Source organism: Miscanthus floridulus, chromosome 2 (assembly GCF_019320115.1).
Source record: "Miscanthus floridulus cultivar M001 chromosome 2, ASM1932011v1, whole genome shotgun sequence".
Taxonomy (NCBI): Eukaryota; Viridiplantae; Streptophyta; class Magnoliopsida; order Poales; family Poaceae; genus Miscanthus; species Miscanthus floridulus.
Window position 1 is genome coordinate 137155189 of NC_089581.1, and position 22749 is coordinate 137177937.

The 22749-nt window shown below is 42.6% G+C and overlaps 1 pseudogene; it reads left to right on the plus strand.

The window, feature by feature from the left end:
- Window positions 1-10765: 10765 nt before the first annotated feature.
- On the plus strand, window positions 10766-13568 carry LOC136537132 (uncharacterized; annotated as a pseudogene).
- The last annotated feature ends 9181 nt before the right edge of the window (window positions 13569-22749 follow it).

Consider the following 22749-nt stretch of genomic DNA (forward strand, 5'->3'; position numbering starts at 1 on the left):
CCTTTCGCATTCGAGGGTTTTTGGGAAACCGTTCCCATAATTTGCGCCTCTACGAAGTCTGCGACGTGGCTTAATGGGCTGTTACCTGGGCCTTCACACAGTCTCAAGCCCATGCTACTGATTTATCTCTGTAATTTGTTGCTGCTCACCGAATAATCGTCGACTTCTTCGCCATTTTTATGGCTCAGTAATAGTTACTGTATAACTGATGTTCCAGTTTTTTCTACATGGTTGGATTTTTCTGATATCTCCGCGTATGGCTTGGGGACTGTTCGCCTGCTCGGCCAGTCTTATGCTTTTCTTCTAGCTTCTGACCTTGGCCCCACGTAACTGCGTCACCTACTATCAGGCTCGGGGACTAAGTGGGCATACTTCACCTTGCGGTGAATGTGCGCTCTTCTCATCTCGAGGCTATGCCCGAGGACTGGTTGCCTGCTTGGCTGGTTTTCTACTTTCTGACCCTAGCACCACATGACTACATCATCTACTGTCAGGTTTGGGGACTAAGTGGGCACACTTCACCTCACGATGAATGTATTTGCTTTGTTTTGGAAGACTCCGTGCCGCTTGAAGCAAAAGAAGAATATCTCCTTCACTCGTGGTCAGACTCTAAGTGGGCACACTTCGTCCACTACGAGGAAATTTTTGATTCTGAACTTGAGCTCCTTACACCCTTATGGCAAGACATGCTTGGGTTATGCTGCTCGGTTACGGGTCGCACTGCTCGACGTCAGTATATGCTGTTCGGGAACTGCTCACAACTGCTCGGCAACTCATCACGATGGTCGGACCATGAGTCCATACTGTTCGGCTTCGTTTGCACCTGCTCGGACAAGCTCAAGATGACGTTGCACAATGGGTACAAGGCACTCGGGGACTAGTTGTGGGGGGGTATGACCTTGGATACCCATGGCAGACCATATGGGCTATGCCCCTAGGGGTGGCCCAGCCCACAAGATGAAGCCTTGCGAGGCATGGCTCTACTCGGTGCCTCCCGCAAGACATCTGGAGGATATCCTGAAGATACTGCGAGATATGTTAGGATATGTATGATCCCTAGATTCCTATAATCAGTTATTACTTTCCGGTTATCTCCTAGATCTAACTGACTTATAACCCTACTCCCTGGACTATATAAGGCGGGCAGGGACCCCCTTCAAACTCAAGCAATATTAGACGATAGATAATACAAACCAACAGACCATAGGAGTAGGGTATTACATCATACTGATGGCCTGAACCTATCTAACTCGTGTATCTCTGTTGCCTTCTTGTTCTTGATCCCACGCTCCTCTACCGATCAATCTACCTTCGTGGGTTACCCCTTGGAGGACTGCCGACGATATTCTGTCGACAGTTCCCTTTTGTGATCTAAACCTTCTTGATGCTCTTCATGTTGGAAATGATTTCCTTTGGCACCCAAAAGCGTCTGACCCCATTGTTGGCTTGCTTGTTCTCCTTAATGGCCACCACCTTGTCATTTTTCTTATTCTTTAACAAAGTATGGTGTGGAGGCCTTCTTGTCCACCTTGTTGGTGTAGGTGTTGGAGAGCTTGCTTGCTTGCTTCTTCTTTTTCTTCTTTTCTCCTCCCCCATTCTTCATCTTGCACTCATAGGACTTGTGGCCTTCCTTGTGGCATACGTAGCAAACCATAATTTGTCCTTCATCAAGCTTCTTCACTCCCTTGATGGTGTTATCTTGATGAAGTTGGGCTTGCTTTGCCTTGCCTTTTACTTGAATCAAGTCCTTGGTGAGGCGAGCTACTTCTTGCTTGAGTTGATCATTCTCCTTTACAACCTCTTGTGTGCATGTATCTACAACAACTTTCTCAATACAAACTTGGTTGCACAAAGATGAGTCTAAACATAAATCATTACAAGAAATAGAGGCATCCCTTTTAGACATGTTAAAGATAGAACTTTTCTTTTTAGATGCCTTGGTGAGGGTTGCACTAACGGCTTCAAGATTAGCAACTTTATTAGTTAGCTTATCACAATGTTTGCACATGGTTTCTATTTTAGCAAGCAAACTTTTATAAGCTTCTTGTGAGCTAGCTAACTTTTCTTTTAATTTTCTATTTTTCTTTACAAGTTGCTCATTATTGATTGTGCATGCATTTGTTGTTGCACTAGCCTCAAGTCGCTCAGTTTTAATAGATAGTTCAACATTGAGATTAGCAAATTTCTAATATTGTTCAAACAAAGTTTTGTATGCTTCTTGTGAACTATCTAGCTTTTCTTTTATTTTTCCAAGCTTCTTTTGTTGACTAGTGCAAACTTTAGCATAATTAAGATTTGTTGCACAATTTAATCATAAGAAGGCATTTCATCATCACTATCACTCTCACTAGAGGATAAACTTTTGTTACCTCATGCCATAAGGCACACACGAGAAGAGGTTGATGATGAGTGCTTGCGCCATTGCCTTTTGTGATGGTGTTCTTCTTCACTTGAAGAATCATCCCATGACCTTATTGATGTGAGGGCTTGGTTCTTGCATGCCTTCTTTTTTTTGTCTTGGATGTGGGCTTGTTTGGACAAACTTTCACAAAGTGCCCCAACTCGCCGCATCCATAGCATCCTATCTTTCTTTGCTCATTTCTTTGATTCGTGAAAATGAGATCTTGGATTTGGATGGGCACACCCTTGACATTGAGCTTTTGGATCATCTTCTCCACCTTGTTGATTAGTTTGATTGATTCTTCATCAAGATCAGAGGTGGAGGAGGAAGATTGATCATCATCACTTGAATCTTCTTCATCATGATCATCATCCTCATCTTCTTCTTCTTCTTCACTTGAGGAGCTTGAGCTTGAGCTTGTCTCAACTTGCTTGCCCTTCATCTTCTTTTTCTCGCTACATGCGAGAGCTTTGCCTTTGCTTGATGAAGAGGCTTCTTCTTGACCCATCTTACACGACATTTCAAATGCCACTATCTTGCCATTGACTATGGCGGGGGTCATGGTGCTCAAGTCCTCCATGTTGTGAAGGATGGTGATGATGCTTGCATATTTCTTTTGTGGTAGCACGGCCGCATCATCTAGCTTTGTTAGTCCTATTGAATGGAGCTCATTGATAATTAGATTTAAATGAGAATACATATCACGAACAAGCTCATCATCATTCATTGTAAAGGAATTATAATTTTGTTTAGCTAGACAATGTTTTTGCTCACGGATATTTGATGTGCCATTATGGAGCTCTTGGAGTTTTAACCAAATTTCGTGTGCCGTATTTAAAGTGAACACTTGGTTAAACACATCCATGCTAAATGATTCAAACAAGCAATTCTTAGCTCTAGCATTGAAATATATTTCCTTTTCTTCACTCTTTGTGGGTTTATCGGGATTCTTAATGGGTTTCATCCCGTCACGAGTGACTCTCCAAACTCCCAAATCAACCGCTTCAAGGTAACAAGCCATTCTAGCTTTATAATAGGGGAAGTTAGTGCCGTCAAAGTGTGGAGACCTAGAGGTATCCATCCCAACCACTCTAAATAGTGTCGGCTCAACGACGGTTAAGCCAAAGGTCCAAATTGAGCCAACCGGCTCTAATACCACTTGAAGGGGATCGTGATGCCTAAGAGGGGGAGGGGGGTGAATTAGGGAACTTAAAAATCTACTTCTAAACTATGGCCTCTTTTTCTAACCCTAGCAAAACCTATGCAAAAGATAAACTATTTAAATGTGCAACTCCGGTTTTGCTAGTATATTGCTATCTCTACCGCAAAATAAGTAATGTAATCAATGTAAATACGAAAGCTAAAGAGCAAGATAGAGACATGCAAACTTCCGTCGATGACTCCGGTATTTTTACCGAGGTATCGAGAACCACGCAAGCTTCCCCCTAGTCCTCGTTGGAGCCCCCCGCAAGGAATCCCTCACAAGAGCCAAGCTCCCGATCGGGTAACTCCGTGGATAGTCTCGGGCCTTCCCCACGCACAAGTGGGTCTCTGATGTGCCTTCCAGCAAGCCTTTCCTGGAAGCTCCCCGCCATCTTCACTATCAAGCTTTCGGCCGAAACGCCGTGGGCCTTGTTCCCTACGGTACACGGTGGCGGCCACACCACAAACACGGTTGGTGTGATCTCGCAAGACTACAAGCCTCTCCGATATACAACAATGGTGCGCGCAAGCATCGAGTGGTAAGAGGTATGCAAACCTCACTAAACACTAGGCCTAAACCTAGAGCAAGCACATAAGTAGTGGTCTAATCAACCTAAGTACTTCGCGAATCACCTACGCTAATCACCTCATAAATTATTAAGCACTATGCAAGTGAAGATCACTAAAATGGTGTATCAACACCCTTGGTATGTTTCCTTAGCTCCACGCTTTTCAAATGGTCAGTTGGGGGGTCTATTTATAAGCCCCACTGAGAAAGTAACCGTTGGGGACGAAATCCCGCTTTTCTGCCACTGACTGAACGCTGATCACGTCCTGACCGGACGTGTCTGGTCGTCCCGACTGTTAGAGCTGCGATCAACTGATCGGATGCTGCCAGCGTCCGATCACATGCCACCGGACTAATCAATTCACCGCTCTGGAACCTCTTTGTACTCGATCGGACGTTACTATCCTACGTCCGGTCAATTTGTCGCCAGCGTCCGGTCGGTACTGAATGTGTTGCCTGAATGATGAACAGTGCCATCGGCGCGTCTGGTCGATTTCAGTACTCAGCGTCCGGTCGCTGCTGCTGACGCCTGCTGTTGCCGAGCCTTTTGATCGGAGCATCCGGTCACTTTCCTCCACCGTCCGGTCCAGCGTCCGGTCATCTCTATGAGCTCATTTCTTTGCGATCTTGCGTACGGCTTGGTTCCTATCTTCGTGCTTGGACTTTGCTTGATATCTTGGGTCTTCTCTTGTGCTCCTAAGGTCTTTGCTTAAGGTGTTGATCATCGGATCATTACGTCGCCTTTGTCCAAGTCACGTCTTGCACACTATTGAACTACAAAACAATCACTTGCAAATTCATTAGTCCAACTTAGTTGTGTTGATCATCAAACACCAAAATCCAAAGTAAATGAACCTAGGGTCCATTTTTCTTACAGTAGGCATGCACGAAAAGGCATCGCACTGCTACCCACGCTGCTGACCCCGACAACATCGCGTCGCTGCCAACGTCATTGCCTAAGCGCATGTTCACTGCTTCACGCTGCCTTGCACCGACGCAGCCGCTGCCGAGCATGCCGTCGACGGTGAGACCCCACCAGTAGGGCGCGTAGGGCAGCGCGAGCCCGGCCTTGGTGGCATCCGCAAGACCGCGACAGCATGGCGTGGGAGTGTCGAGCTCCACCCCGGCGGCCGTGGACGCGCGCGGGGGGCTTCCTAGATGCTTCATGTTATATCTTAAACCAGTTTCATCTCCAGATTGGTAGCTGCACGTGCGCGCGGCGCGCCCTTCACTAGTACGTATACAACGCCGCTAGTTAGAGCGTGTGTATGGCTTCCAATTTCCATGAGATCACGCGCGCGCCTACGCCTTTAATTTGTGCAATTGTACGTGCGTGGGAGGGCCGCAGGCCGGGCAACGATAAATCTCGCTCGCCGCGTGGAGCAGGCGGATCGATAAAGATGATGAGTGATGTGCAGCTACGCTGCGCTCTCGATCACTCGACCGAAAGCCAGGCGGAAAGGTAGCGCAACAGACAACCGTACCCACTTATGCAAGTGGGCACGTTCCGGCCTGACTTTCAGGTGTCCATGCTGCATGCCCGATTATATTGCATTGCCTGCCAAATACGTTGTGCACTAGTACATAACTAGTGTGTCTGCGGAACGACAAATAGGACAATGCATACATGCGTGATGCACGGTTGTGGCCTTGTGGAGGATGTGCTCGTATAATTTCTTATTTGGAGTGTTTCCTAGAGCATCTCCATTAAGAGACCTCAAAATAGAACCCCTATTTTCTTTGTTTGAGTGTTTTCTCTACCTTTGAGGGCTATGTTTCTTCGGCTATACTCCAGCAGTGGCCCTCAAAACTATTCTAATAGAGAATGACATGCATGACCTGCTTGTCATCCTCTTTATTAGCTTCTTCTCCATCGACTAACTCGGCCATTGGTCTACGTCGGGTTCGTTGGGAATCAGGTGAGTTTACCCGTGCCGAGAGGGGCCGAGGATGCACACCGGGGAGGAGTGCCTACGTTGCAGAGGACCCGCACCGGGGAGACACCCAAGGATATGCTCTGGGAAGGAGCGCCTCCCGCGTCAAAGGAACCACGCCAAGGAGGGAGCCATTCGCGCTGGGGAGGAGGCCATGGATCCACACTGGGGAGGAGCGCCTGTGTTGGGGAGGACCTGCATCGAGGAACCGACCAAGGATCCGCTCTGTGGAGGACACCTATGGCAGAATCGCCTAATCTAATGCCCCTTAGGAGTATTTGTTTTTTATTAGACACAAAGTACTCAAGGAATGCCACTAAATTACGCAGTTTTATCGAGTACACCCCAAGGGAGAACCCAAAAATCCATATTTTTCAACAGGATCACAAATGAGATAATAAAGCTTACAACATTTTAAGTCATTTCTTGCATCACTTTCCATGCAACATCAGAGTATAATATTTATTGTTTATAATAGCGGAAAATAACCTTGTTATCAGAGTTTCAGCGGAGATAAAATTATTTAATGACAAGTTAAACCCTAACTTGATGATCCGTTATATCCATCATAACATGTTATAGGTTTTTCCATTGGAAAATATTTTGGGTGGAAGTTTCAAATAAACTCTATGTCCGCAACGTTAAGGAAATTCTCGCTGAGCCCACCAGGAGGTTTCCACACGCAAGTGTCAGCTCCACATGTTCCTGTCACCTGCAACAGGGTAGAACAAATCCTGAGTACTCGTACTCCGCAAGACTTACCCGTCAAGAGGAAAGAAAAGACTCCAAGGATATGCAAGGCTATCTGGCTTGTGGGTTATTGCATCTGCTGGAAGCATTACTAAGCGTGTTTCCTTATATTCAATTTCATTAGCGGTCATCATTAGTTCATTAGCTACCATTCTATGTAAGCACATGTGCTACTTTCAAGCAGGTGGTAAGCAATCAGAACTATTTTTCCATCTTTCATCAAGTCACCATTTGCTTCCGCTACTCCAAACGACTCCGCGATCCAACATCGCTCCTATCATGAAATACGTGGATGCAATACAGGGACGTAAATAATCCACGGCAACCGCAACTCCAAAATACGATTACGTATCGCAAGTTAACGAGCTAGCTCTAATGACTAACGTATTAAGTCATGTATCCACGTTGACATATGAGGCTCGTTTCCAGAAAATATTTTCGTTCTACAAACCCCCAATTATTTTGATATTTGATTGATTAAATATATATTTTCATAGTAGGGCTCATTTAGTTACCTGAACAAACTAATCCCTATTGAGCTACAAAAATTATAGCGAGCACCTAATAATGTTAGGAATCTACTGCAAAAATTTCAAAGCCAACACTACTACCCATTTATCACAACAATCCCTACAAGTTTATGTTTTAACAATATTAAGCATCTCGAATTAATTAGATTACTCTTAAAAATTCTATGAAACTATGTGAATAAAATACACTAGAAGATAGATTATGATTTTAGGAACCTAACAAAATAAGTTTCACAATTTTTGGTTAGCTACACAGATTGGTATTGAATTTATAAGTTTGGCTTAGAAACTAAATTAACAAATACTTGGAAAAAGAAAAGGGCCGACCATAACCCATTTGGCCTGCCGGCCCAGCGTGGGGCGTGGGCGCGTGCGCGCTGTAGCGGCCCAATACGGCCTAAGGCGAGGGAAGCGCGCGCGCGACACTTTGCAAAAGAGGACTCGGTTTTTAGGATAATCAAGCAGAGCAATAGAGCACTATTACTGCATACTCACGTTTTGTATTAAAGTCCTTGGAATGTGTTGCCTTCGCAATGGGGTGGTCCTCGGCGCGCCTGCGCGCGGCGGCGCGGCACATCGACGACAATAGCGGTTACGCCGGATGCGCTAGACCTACTACGACGGCACTAACGGATCGACCACCATCTATGACTAAACCCACAGCGCTGGGCGGTGGTTTGGCACTCGGCGACGCCTTGTCGTGGTCTGCCATGGTGGGCGTGATCCGCGTCGGCAGCGAACCTGTTCCAACGAAACTACGCGTGCTCAGTGGAGTACAAAAGGTGGATGAGTATCAGTGGCTCACCATGGTGTCCTCTGCTCTAGAGATTGAAGCAGGGAAACACGGTGGCAATCTAGCCACGTGCGACCGAGCGGGACAGCGGTGCTCCGCCGTAGACACTAGCGCATCACCACGCCATCGACGAACGCTCTGGCCATAATAACACAAGCACCAAATAGGGGACGTCAAACCTAGTTCGGGATCGCAAGCAATTGAACCCTCAGGCCTTACCTACCTCTTACCGGCTACGGCAGCGCTCATGGCCCCGCGGTGAGCGAAGCACCAAATTGTCGGTCGGTAGGGCTTGCCAGCGTAAGGGAGGGGGTCGGATTGCTAGCTGGTTGCTATATCTATCTGCAATAGTGCTGAAGCGGAGGGCGGGCTACGGATGATGTGAAATCACGAAAACGGCGTGGCTCCAATGGTGACAAGGCAGGCGACGATGGCTATACGTGGCTCGACCAGCCTCGGCCGAAGCCATGATAAATACGTGAGGACATGTGTGTGGCACGACTCGGAGGGAGCAGTCGTGAGGTACCGGGATGGGACGGCTCGTCTAGGTGGACTCAGTTAGCGGCCGCGAAACAGAGGCCACACGCTAAGCTGCCACGCGGAGCGAAGGCACAACGTGACGCGAGAGAGGGCAGTGACATCGCAACCATGTTGTAAGTGTGATGTGACTACGAAAGCAGGCAACGTCTCGGTGCGTAGGTGGTTCGAGCGGCGGAACAAGTGCCACGTCGGCTAGACGGCGGCTGCCACGGTGTCGGCTCGGCCCGCTCACGGCCTTCCCGATGGCGACCCCAGCCCGGTCCCACAGAGACGATCATGGCCCACCCTGGCGGCCCGATGTGCAGCCAGCTGCTAGTGAAATTGGCCAGCGGAGCAGCGGCCACGGCCAGGAGCGGCCGGGCAGCCACGACACCATGCTCACGTGGTGACCGCGACCATGGAAGCCCAACACCCGAAACGGCAACACGCACAAATTTTAAAGCTCAACAAAAACGACTAATTACCCCACCTAAGGCTCAACCGCTTACCCCATCCATAGTTCACGCTACCCAGTTCCTAGCGAAACCATGGTTATGATCAACGAGCCGCTGAGGAGGAAGATCAACGAGTGCCAAGATCAGTTCATCGCGGAAACGTCGGTTCATGAACAGAGCACCAACCACATAGTTCACAGCGCGTTCTTACGAAGTTTGAGCAATTTTTAAGAGAGCAACGTAACACCCAACACCACTACGACCTATACCATTCTCAAATGCTCACTTAGATGCAATCAACCATACCGAAACATGCGGCTAGTGTCTAAACGTTTCTGTTACAAATCAAATGTCAAGATTGCATTGTCTACCACCTTTCCATACTTAGAAAATCATATATTTCAGTTTTGAACTAACATCCACTAGCGTGTTTGCCTTAATTTTTAAAAGGTCTAAACCTTGTCGATTTCAACTAACAAGCATATCATGACATAGCCCATACTGCATATTAACCCATAGGAGCGAAATACTTAAGCACACTTTAACTATTTTGCTCAATATAATTCGTCAAAATAGTATTCTAACTATAATTTCAACTTCCTACCGACTTATGACAAGTCCTAGTTTAATTTCGGATTCAATTTCTGAGCTATCAAATAAACTATTGGACAATTTCTACTCACCAAAACAAAAGTTGCATTTTCCTCTACTAAACTTGCACTTCAATTTTTATTTAAGTACTAAATACAAGTTATGTTTTATTCTTGTTTATAGAAATTGCTTTTCGTGCCAAACAATTAAAACTACTTATCCTATTTTCTTGTTAGGATTTTCATTAGCGCATGTAAGTAAACTAACTCACTATATTAATAGATCTAGCTCTCAGGCCATAATCTCAGTGCTTAGCGAGCTCGTAACACCAGAGATGTTACAACACCTGCCCCGGGGAGGAGTCTGTGCCGTGGCCACGGACGACGGAGCGGCCTCCGACGAAGAGGGTTCTGGACAGAGCAGGAGGTAAACAACTAAAACCGAAAAGTAGGGGGGCCTCCAAAGGCCCAGGAATGAGGGCTTGGGGATGTAATTTGCGGGCCACCTACTTTTGATGGCTTGAGTAGAGGCCCTGTTAGAGTAGACTTTTTTGGCCACCAGCCCTCCAAGTAGGGGCCTTAATAGGAGCCCTACTAGAGTGGCTCTTATTTATTCAGACATTTTGAATCATGTTGGAGTATTTTTCGGGGGCTAAAACACCTGTGAATATTTAATAGCGTAGGAAGAAAGAATTGAGGGTCTGTTTGGGATTGGTCTAATCCACTCCATGTTTTTCAGCCCACTTCTATATTTTTCAGCCAAACAAGTTCAACTCCAGTCCCATATATCATGCATGGCAACTGGGCCGACTGCACTAGGCCTCCAAATTTTTGGGGCCCCCATGTTCAACAACGTGACCTGACCTCCCTCTGGTGGCCTCTGTTAGCTTTTGAGAATCTGATGATATACGGGCCTAGAGCTGATGGCACCCATGTTCATGCGACTTTTGAGATTCTGTTGCCGGTCCGATTAGCAGGCCTGCCGATTAGAATTCTAATCCAGATCGCTTGACACCCGTGACATGATCGTCGAGGAAGTAGGAACCGCGCTTCTTGCCTTCGCCTCAGCGTCGCCGGCCGCCGCAATCTCGCCGAGTGCTCAAGTCGCCAGGAGCCCAGGACAAGAATCAACCATCAATCTGCTATCTGTGCAGTGTGCAGGTATGTGCCTAACTGCCTATGTGGTGACCGGCTCAATGATTTGTGTGCAATCGGGCCAATGATTTGTTAATTTAGCTTTGTTGCTTTGTAATTCATGAAACAGGAAGGCCTATTTATTTATCATGTCTTCTAGAAATAGAAAATATGAGTCAGGTAATGAAAAGCGCAAGAAGAAACAAAGGCTTGAACAATTTGCTCAGACTCAAAAGGGTGCTATTGATAGATTTGTTGTTAAGAACTGTCAAACTAGTGCACAAGATGAAACTCCTTGGGCACATAGTGATGGAAATCATGGTGATAACAGAGACAACGTTGAGGCTCACACTTTAGAAACTGAATCAGTGCAAGTTAATCCCAACAATGCGGATGGTGTTGATGCTACCCTTGATGGATCAGCTAGTATTGAAAGTGACAATGATTTGAGGGTTCCTTTTCAGCCTAACATATTTGATCCAAGATATTGGGATGGACTAGATCAAAAATAGGTTGATATTTTGGTCCAAAAGGGTCCTAAAAGGGACTTGTCTATTCAGAAAGGTCCTAAAGATAGGTTATCAAGGAGGTTTTCTGCAGCATTATATACTAGAATTTTATCAAATGGGGAAACTTGTGATAGAGAATGGCTGGTATATTCCAAAGAGCTTGATAGAGTATTCTGTTTTTGTTGCAAGTGATTAAGAAAGGGGCATTTAAGGAGTCAGATAGCAAATGAAGGTCTGAGTGATTGGTCACATGTTGGCACTCGACTTAAAGATCATGAAACTAGTGCAGATCATATTACAAATATGGCCTCTTGGTACGACAAGCGTCTCAGATTTGATAACAACCAAACTATTGATAAAGTTGCTCATAGAGAAATTGAGAAGGAAAAGGAACATTGGAGGAAGGTTTTTGTTCAGAATTATTTTGATTGCAAAATTCCTTGCAAATCATAACTTAGCATTTCGTGGCACCAATAGCAAGCTATATCAGGACAGCAATGGCAATTTCCTAGGCATGGTTGAAATGATGGCCGAATTTGATCCAGTTATTCAGGAGCATGTTCAACGCATAACAAATGATGATATCCATACACATGACCTTGGTCATGGCATCCAGAATGAGGTAATAGATTTGCTTGCTGCTTCTATCAGGTCTGAAATAATTAGAAAAATAATGGAATCAAAGTATTTCTCAGTTATCCTTGATTGTACCCCTGATATAAGCCACCAAGAACAAATGTCTTTGATCATAAGATATGTTGACACATCTTCAGATTCTATTTGTATTGAGGAATCGTTCTTAGGTTTTCTGGATATTAATGATACTACATGCCAAGGGTTATTTGATGTTTTACAAAATGAATTGATGAATCTTGACCTTGATATAGACAATGTGAGAGGACAAGGATACGGCAATGGATCAAATATGAAAGGGAAAAATATAGGGGTACAAAAGAAAGTTTTGGAGATCAATCCTCGAGCCTTTTATTCTGCTTGTGGCTGTCACAGTCTTAATTTAGCACTATGTGATATGGCAAAGAGTTGCGGTAAAGCAAAAGATTTTTTTGGAATCATACAACGTATCTATACAATATTTGCTAAGTCCACTAAGAGATGGCAAATTTTGAAAGATAACATATCAGGATTCACTCTCAAGCCATTGTCAGCAACTCGCTGGGAGAGTCGTGTTGACAGTGTTAATGCTATAAGGTTCCAAATGCAGGATATACGAGAAGCTTTACTGGAAGTATCAGATACTGATAATGATGCAACAATATGTACTGAAGCTAAATCCTTGGCGACCAATGAACTTGGTGACTTTGAATTTATAGTGGCAATAGTTATCTGGTATGAAGTATTATCTGCTATTAATTTGGTCAGCAAACAATTACAAGCAAAGGATATGCTTATTGATATTGCTATTGAGAAAGTGCAGGGGTTGATTTGATTCTTCACTAAGTATAGAGAAACTGGTTTTCCAAATGCATTAGAATCTGCAAAAGAAATTGCACGCGAGATGGATGTTGAACCAACATTCCGTACCAAGCGTAAAATCAAAAGGAAACGATAATTTGATGAGACACCTGAAGATGAATCTATTGCTTCACAATCTACAGAGGAGTCAATTAGAATCAATTATTTTCTATCCATTGTTGATCAAGCTATTGCTTCACTTACAAAGAGGTTCGAACAATACCAGGGGTACGAAAAAACTTTTGGTTTTTTGTTTACTTCAAAGAAATTATGTTCCTTAGATGACAAGAGTTTGTTGTCTTCTTGTGCTCGTCTTGAGGCTGCACTTAAGAGTGGTGACCATTCTGATATTGATGGCAAAGAATTACATGTGGAGTTAAAGTTTCTCCAAGATTTCATTCCAAAAAAAGACATGGGCCCTCTTGATATTCTGAAGTTTGTGAAACGGATGGGCTGTTTTCCTAATGTCCTTGTTGCATACAGAATTTTGTTAACTATTCCTATAACAGTTGCATCCGTAGAACGAAGCTTTTCCAAATTGAAGTTGCTAAAGACCTACATGCGCAGTACTATGAAACAAGAAAGGCTAAATGGATTGGCGACAATTGCGCTTGAAAATGATGTTCTAGAGAAGATTAAGTATGAAGATATAATTGAAGATTTCATTTCGAAGAATACTAGACGAATGATGCTTTTTAATAGAAGCTAAGAAGTTATCAGTAAGTAAGATTCGTCATTTAATCGTTTTGTACGAATGCTTATGGTATTACATGAGGAAGTCTATGTGCACTTTGGCTATTTGCATTTTATAAATATAGGCCCCACTTTATGTTTTGCACCAGGGCCACAAAAACGTAGGTACGGGCCTGATCTAGACTTGTCATCTGTGCAATCCAGATTGTCCGTGTTTGTTTTTCCGTGGAGGTTCTTACACGGAGGCTTTGTCAACCATCTCCTTTCAAACAGCTCTGAGAATGTGAAAGAAAGGTGTCACCCTTTTGCGTCGTCCCAATCTACCGATGAAGCCGACTTTGCATGCTACTCCTTCAGCTCCTAAACGTTTGTCGTCATGATTTACATGTCAATAACTTTGACTCAATTTATAAAAAATACATATAATATTTCTATCTCTAAATAAATTTATTAAAAAACTAGATTTAAATATCTATCCAATGATGCTAATTATGTATCATAAATATTAATATTTTTTAATATATATTTAATTAGAGTTGTTTCTCGAAAAATAAAAACGACATACATCTGGGACCGCATGTGTCTGCATGGACCGGTCCATGCATGCCATGCAGAGATGGACGCAGGCCGTCGTTTATATATGCGCTAGACTACACATAGAGCTAGCTAGCGACGGGACACGTACTAGCACCTATCCCTTCGATCTTTTCCACGGATGTGTCGGTCTCGCCCTTCTCCACATGCATTGATCACTGATGCACATGCACCGGTCCATGGCGCTGCTGGCTGATTGGCACCCGGTCCCCGACGGCCGGCGCTCTCCGCCATCACAACCTTGAGCTGAGCCTCTCGCTTCGTTCGTCGTAGTCGTCCCTATGTGCTGCTTTAATTTCATGCAAGTAACCGAAATAGTACTTCTGATCGATGTGTTTACCCTCACATTTCGTTGCTTCTATATGTAGTGCTGTTATTAGTGCGAACACATTTCTGTCCAGACAAACTCGTAGATTCCTGGTCCGGTGGGGCAGCAGGCCGGGATGACCACGAGCGAGGCCGTCTGGTAATGACTAGTAGTACTATTGTGCTATGTCAGCAAACCTCATTTACTACAGCGCCAAATCACACAAAACCACATCTGATCCAGGTGGGTCTGCCATCTGCCTTCGATCCGTCAGTCCTAAGCGGGCGGGACCGCTGCGTGTCAGCGTGTGTAGCTCGAACTGTGTCACAGCTCCTTCGTTCCGACAGTAAATTTCAGCAACTAGTGTAAGGCTTCCATCTTCCGCGGATAGATTAACAAGGCTAGCTACACCATCTGTGTGGAACTTCAACTCCAAGTTTGAATATATAGCAGCACCGAGTAGCAAGCGGGAGTGCTGGGGATTTAACTTCGCCAAGAAAACTCAGCCCCTGAAACTTTGGAGTTGAAATTGTGATTTCTATAACAAAGTTTACTTGCAGGAAACAGCGAAGGTGGAAATTTGACTTCGTCAGAAAGATTCCGTCTTCGCTGAAGAGATCTCGTCTTCGCTGGCAAAAAGAAGAAAGTAAGATTAGGTGAAGACAAGAGTTTGACTTCGCCTAACATTTTGGGAGGAGAAGAAAATCAAAACGGAAATCAACTAAGTCTGGAAGACGAAGACATCGATGAAGTTGATGTACAAAAGTTGAAGAATGAAGACTCAAAAGGGAAAAAGACCACTTCGCCCTTGTAGTTGAAAAGGGTTGTAACTATTTGAGTCAGGGATAAAATAATCATTTTATGTAAAGCACGAAGACTAGGACCCCTATAAATACCCCCTCTGACATGTACAATACGATCATAAAATGAATACAACTTTGACTTGTGTTCAACTTTGATGTTTGTGTAATTGTTTTACCCAACATCTGGCGCCCACCGTTTGTGTGTGCTCGAAAACTCCCACAACCACGCGAAGCTAATGGGCAGACCTAACAAGAAAGTTACCGTTGGGGTAATCGAAGATGACCCACCAAGAGTCGAAGACCAAAGTCTTGAAAAAAATGCAATCCAAGACCAAGCTCTTCAAAGGCAAGCGAAGCCGAAGAACAAAGACTTAAAGAATTAGAAGAACAAGTGCTAAGAAAGAAAAAAGAACTTGAAGAATATCGCGTAAGAGCAAGAGAAAAATCTCTCAAACAAAGAATATAAGAAGCCAAAACCACCCTTCGTGAACTAAATGAACAACTTCAAAGTGCAAGCCACGAAGTCATAAATTTAGAAGAACCAAATTCAACAATGAAAGCCTCTCAAGAAAAGAACTCCCAAAAGTCATTCATATCAATTGACACAAGCTCTCCACTGTCAATAAACTTATAGCTAGCACAATGGCCTTTGGGGTACAAATTTAACATGATACCAACTTTTGATGGCCAATCTGACCCAAGGCAATTTTTAATGAGTTTTGAAGCCGCGGTAATTTCTGGAGGTGGTGATAAAACTACGTTGGCAAAATCTCTTCTCATGGCAATTAAAGGACCAGCACAACAATGGTACTCTTCGTTAAAAACAAAATCCATACATTCATGGGATCAACTTAAAGCAAACTTGCTTGTTGATTTTCAAGGATTTCAACCAGTTCGCCTCACAGACATAGATCTGTTCAATTGCAAGTAACAAATCAAAGAACCCCTAAGTCAATATTTCAAAAGATTCATCCAAATCAAGGCACAAATTCCAAATATCCCAGATGAAGTGGTGATAATAGCCACGATTAAAGGGCTTCGAGTAGGCCAATGCACTTCTCATCTCGGTCGAGAAAAATCAAGTACAGTTGCTGAGCTTTATGGAGTTATTCAAAAATATTGCAAGTCAGATGACGACTATAGAAAAAGAATTGAAGAAGAAAACAACTTCGGAGCTCAAATCAAGCAAAGTAACAACTTCCATCCTCCAAGACCAAACAACTATGAGCTAAGACCATTTACACCACACAATCAAGTCAATTAAATTGAGAATGACAACAATTCAACAGCCGAAAGTGATTATGTTCACTAAAATCAATACAACCAGTAAAGTCAATTCAATGAAAGAACATTTGAAAGAGGAGGCTTTGGCACAAGAGGAAGAGGAGAAAGAGGAAGAGAAAGAGCACCTTTAAAACCTGAAGATATGTACTGCATTATTCATGGCAAAGGGGCTGGACATACATCTAAAATGTGTCCCAAAGTAAAGAAAAGCATCGAAGAAGCCCAAGAAGAAAACAGGGCAACAAGCCAATCAAAAGTTGTCAATCATGTGAGGCAAGAATAGCAAACCTCTCATCAAACTTATTACCCAATACATTATGGACATACCCAAGCACTACTTCTAGGGCCACCTCCCGCATACAGCTATGAACCCCTAGCAATGTATCGTGTCACACCCCAAAATTTTTAATTTTGGGTTGTGCATAGAAAACACTAATTAAAATAAATGTTTTGATATTTGGATAAAAATTTACCAATCTTAGTTTGAACTAGCGTAAATTTAGTTATATGAAAAATGTGAATTTTTAAGCTTTTCCAAATTAATTGGACGAGCTATTGCTTGATGTGATGCTTGGTTGTTGATTTATTTCATGTTGTGAGAAAAGATTTTAGAAATGCGCTTAGTAAGTCGATCTTCTTTCTCCGGCAATTCTTAGTCTTTCTCACGGATCAAATTCCTTGTTTTCCAACTTAATATTTGCTTGAGAAGTATCCTGAAATCTTTTCCATGAAATCCAAATCACTCCTTCCTGCTCACTATTCATCAACCTATCTCCATGGATACCTCGGGAATTTCTTTGGCTTTTTCCGGAACTTGTTCCCACTTGTTTGTGAGCATAATCTAATTTTTAAATGCTCCAAAATATCTTTTCATGAGCTCCAAATACTTTATTTGGGTTCGTCTTGTTCTAAAATATCTCTAAGAAATTTCCCTGAATTTTCGGAGCTTTCGGAGTATTTTTCGTGGCTTAAAATTCAATTATGGACTGTTCTATAATTATTTTATCCATGAAATTAATTAATTCCGAAAATAATAAAATATCTCAGATTTTCTCATGCCCAAAGGCTCATGTCCTTATTTACTAATGGGCTTTAATAATTAATTAGGCCTATTAGTAAAGGTGGAGGGTGCAATATCAATTAGTACCATATTGCTAGTTGATGTTGATGTGGGGAGTTCTTCGCCCTATATATATATACCAACCCCTTGGACTAAGCACACCAAAACTACCGCATGGGGAGCCCCTAGTTTAGAAAATCCCTCGTGTAGTAAATTATATGTTTCCCTCCTCGTCGTCGCCGTTGCCGCCGCGCTGCCCAGCCCAATCATCCTCGCTGCTTCTCGGCCATCGGTGATAGCAAGCCTCTACAGCCACGTTTAAAACCAGCCCTACAGTGCAGTCTTTCTTAGTCTCGTGCAGTCCTGCTCGATTCGATTTGAGCGGTTGAGCCCCACGTCTGACCACACCACGCGCACTTCCCATTTGAAGAAACCTGAATGAATATCTGCTGGTGCCGCTTGGAGTAATGGAGCATCCGACTGCTGCATCTTAAAGGAAGCTACCACGGACATGCTTCCTACCCATCACGGCCAGGAGAGCAGAGGAGTCCTACGTGAAGCACCATCTTCTTGTCCAAATTGAGCGCGTCAGCGCTATTCTTCGCCGGCTGATGGATTCATGGTGAGCACATCTACGGAACCCCATCTTGCTCTCTGCCTTGTTTGTAGTTCCATGCCTTGTCGCCTCCGTGGAACTGGCCATGAAAACGTGTAACTTTCTGCCGTTGCCAGCACTCGCAAGCAAACAACTACGTCGTTCCCTGGAGCCAGGCATGCTAAGCATGTGTCCGCAGTTCATGCAAGACCAAGAAAGCACGTACGTGATCAAGTCAGCTGCATCTTGTAATAATAAATGGTATGCCACATTATTTAATCGGCCAAATACTTTGTTGATGTGACGCCTACATCATGCTTGCATAGTAATTCAACATTTAATCTTGTATAAATAAAATTTCATCAAGTCGTTTCTTGGTCTAATTCTGAAGCTCTTCAAATATCATGTCGTGTGTTCATACTGCTCTAATAGAATATAATTAATTAGGCTACAGTTCAATTTCCTTTACAAATAAATCTCTGTTCAAATAGTACAATGCTTTTCTGCATGATTCTTGCGTTCCTATGATCTTAGCGACGTATAACATGTCAAATATTATGAATTCTATAAGTTAAATATTAATATAATTAATGTTTATGCAATGAGATTTATAAATAAAATATAATTAGTTATCTTGGTTTCTAATTCAAAATACAAATTGATTTAATATGATATTTCTCTGGAATATTGTATACATACTTTTATATAATTAAAATAAATGAAGCTTGTAGTTTTCTTTTTCTCCTTGAAGAATAATCTTTTGGTAATCGTTTCTTTCGCATCATAACTACAGTTAGCATGCCTCTCGCGTCTGTGTGTTTGTAGCGATGCGTAGAATCGTATTTCAAACTCTTTTACTTATTTTTCTATGATTGGTGTACTGTTCTGATTTAGTTCTATTGTTTGCTTCGTGTATGATTGTATGGATGCTTGTGTGGTGCTTTATGATTACGTTCAGTCGGTGAGATATACGTGGTGATCAAGAAGAAGAAGAAGAAGAAAACATTGAAGATTAAAGCTCACCGAAGGATCGGTGTTTAAGGCAAGTATAGCTTGGGTTTTCTTTCTATGACCATGATCTTGGGCTTGTTTAATGAAATGTGATATAAACATAAATGATGAATGTTATCCTTTGGCAAAAGCTGGGATTTATAGTACAACTGTAAGGGCTATATGGCTCTGGCTTTAGCTCAGTATGAGGTCTTTTTCTAGCCGGCTTAGAGGATACTGCGAGTTGGGTATAGGACAGCCTCTGTCCTGTTGAGCCTAGCTATGGAAGCGGCCTTTTATTTTTTTTTGGAAGGGGGTTCCTATATCCGATAACCCTGCGGCCCTTCCTGGTTAGACGGAACCTTTGAAAGGCTTCATAGTGAACCCTGCCAGCCTTCCTTGGTAGAGGGTTAAGAGGCTCGCGACCTCGGGCGAAAGGGCAAATCACGACTCACAGTGAAAGTGTACACCTCTGCGCAGAGTTTGATAAACTGGTATACTAGCCGTGCCCACGGATACGGGTGGCCCGGAAAACTGATGGAATTGTTGTATGTTTATTTAAATTGTTTATGTGCAATTCATTATTCAATTACACTTGATCATGTGGCTATGGAATACACTACCTTGTTGTTATATTTGCTGAGTTCGACATGGACTCACTCTTGTAATTTCCCCCACACCTCAGGCTTGATATCAGTTTGCTAGAGTCTGAAGGAGTTAGGCTTGTGATCAACCAGTCAGTTGGATTCAGTGGAGTGAAGTCTACACCCGGAGATCAGAGTTGTCTATCCATTGATTGCTTTCTAAGGTTATTTTTTTGCTAAGTTCACTATATATTAAGCATTGTGAATTGATACTGCCCCTTCATTTGTAGCTATATGTGAGGTTTGATTACCAGGGCTCATATATGGTGTGCATTCGGCTTTGTCCTTAAAACCGGGTGTTACATATCGTCCCATGCAAAATCAATGGAGGCAAAATCAATCTCAGCAATCCAGTGTTCAATCAGCATAACCCGAAGCTTCAATTGCAAACAACAACCCCCAAAACAGCCATGCCAAGCAAGAGAATAATGTCACATCAGTTTCAGCGGTGAACAATAATGCAATCATCCCAAGCAGAGGAAGAATATTAACAATCATGGGAGGAAATAGCATGGACCATGAAAATAACAGTCAAAGAAGAAATTACTTCCGAAGAGTAAATTCAATTTCAATGGAAAACCCATACAAGAAAACAAGATGGTCCCATATGCCAATCACATTTCTAGAAGAAGACCTTTAGTCCTTTAGTTGAAAGATTACCCACATATGGATGCTATGGTAATCGAAGCAAACATTGATGGTTGGGCAGTATAAAAAATATTGGTTGATGGAGACAGATCCTTTGACATTATATTCACATCAACAATTGACTCCATGAAAATTGATCGCAAAATGTTAAGAAGAACTGAGCACCCACTTTATGGCTTTTGCGGGAAAAAGATACACTCAATTGGAAGAATAATTTTGCTAGTTTCTTTTGGAACAGTAAGTAATGCAAGAACAGAGCAAATAACATTTAATGTGGTTGACATGTACTATCCATGCAATGCACTCTTCGGAAGAGGAACTTTAAATGCATTCAAAGCAGTCATAAGCTACTCATACTTATGTATGAAAATGCTAGCAATAAATGGAGTAATCAAAGTACACGAAGACCAAACTGAGGCAAGAAATATTGAAAAAGAATACACTCTAGGACAAAAGAATGTTCACGCAATCGTTAAAGAAAAGAAAAAGAAGAAATAGAAAATGCAAAGCCTCAACCCAAAGTTCATGCTTGAAGAAACAAAAAGAATACCTCTTGATCCATTATTCCTAGACAAACAAGTCATCATTGGTACTAAACTTTCTCAAGAAGAAGAGGACAAACTTGTGGAATTTCTTCGAAGCAACAAAGATATATATGCTTGGTCATCCAATAACTTAGGAGGAGTCAGTAGAAACATAATTGAGTACAAACTGGACATCGATCCAAAAGTCAGACAAAAAAGCCAAAGTTGAGAAAACTAGCTAAAGATAGAGTTCAGGCTGCCAAAGCTGAAGTTCAAAGATTGCTTGATGCAAAAGTTATAAGAGAAGTTCAATTCACAACATGACTCGCAAACATTGTCATGGTCAGGAAGAAGAATAGAAAATGGCGAATGTGCATCGATTTCACAGATCTCAATAAAGCATGCCCAAAAGATAATTTTCTACTACCAAGAATTGACACATTAGTTGAGCAAGCAACCGGAAGTGAAATGCTAAGTTGCTTGGATTGTTTTTCTGGTTATCATCAAATTTGGATGAGAAAAGAAGATGACGAATTCACAAGTTTTGTCACCCCATTCGGGACCTACTGTTTTGTAAGAATGGCAGAGGGGCTTCGCAATGCTGGCACAACATTTGTTAAAATGACTTCAACAGTGCTACGCGAACAAATTGGCAAAAATCTACTCACCTATGTTGATAACATAGTAATCAAGAGCAAGAAAAGAGGAGATCACATCGGAGACCTCCAAGAAATATTTACAAATCTCAGGGAAGCAAATTTAAAGTTGAATCCTGAAAAGTGCACATTTGAAGTCCAAAAGAACAAAATTCTTGGCTGCATTGTATTAGCAAAAGGAATCAATCCAAAGCCAGACAAAGTCTAGGCAATCTTAAATATGAAAGTTCCTAAAAATATAAAGGACGTTCAAAAATTGACACGAAGACTTGCCGCCTTAAACAGGTTCATTTCAAAATCCGCAAAGCGAAGTTCTGCTAATATTTCAAGCACTCAAGGGAACAAAAAGAGAATTCGCTTGGGGACCTTCGCAACAACATGCATTCGAAAAAATAAAAAGTTACTTGTTAAAGCCAAAAACTCTAACCACACCAACCCATGGGACTGAATTACTCCTATATGTCTCAGCAACAGAAAGTGCAGTAAGTGTTGTCTTAGTTGAAGAACAGAAAAATGAACACACAAAAAGACAAGTCCCAGTCTACTTTGTTTCAGAAGCTTTGTCCGACTCAAAAATCTATTACTCGGAAATCGAGAAAATAGATTATGCAGTTTTAACTGCAGCAAAAAAACTGAAGCACTATTTCTAAGCTCACAAAATCATAGTACCAACAAATTATCCTCTGAAAGAAGTTTTGCAAAGTTGCAGATCATCTGGAAGATTGGCAAAATGGGCAGCAGAACTATCCCAACATTACATCGAATTCAAAAAAAGAACATCAATAAAATCCCAAGTCTAAGCAAACTTCGTGGTAGATTGAACTCCGTCTCAAAATCAAAGTAAAGACAAAAAGCAACCAGATTGGATAATATATTGCGATAGAGCATGGGGTTTCACAGGGGCTGGTGCAGCAGCAATAATCACATCACCTTCAGGGGTGAAAATGAGATATGCTGCAAGACTTGAATTTCAATGTACCAACAATATTGCTAAATACGAAGCCGTTTTACTCGAACTCTAAAAAGCAAGAGCAATGGGGATCCAAAGACTAATAATCAAAACATATTCACAAGTTGTGGTTGGACACATCA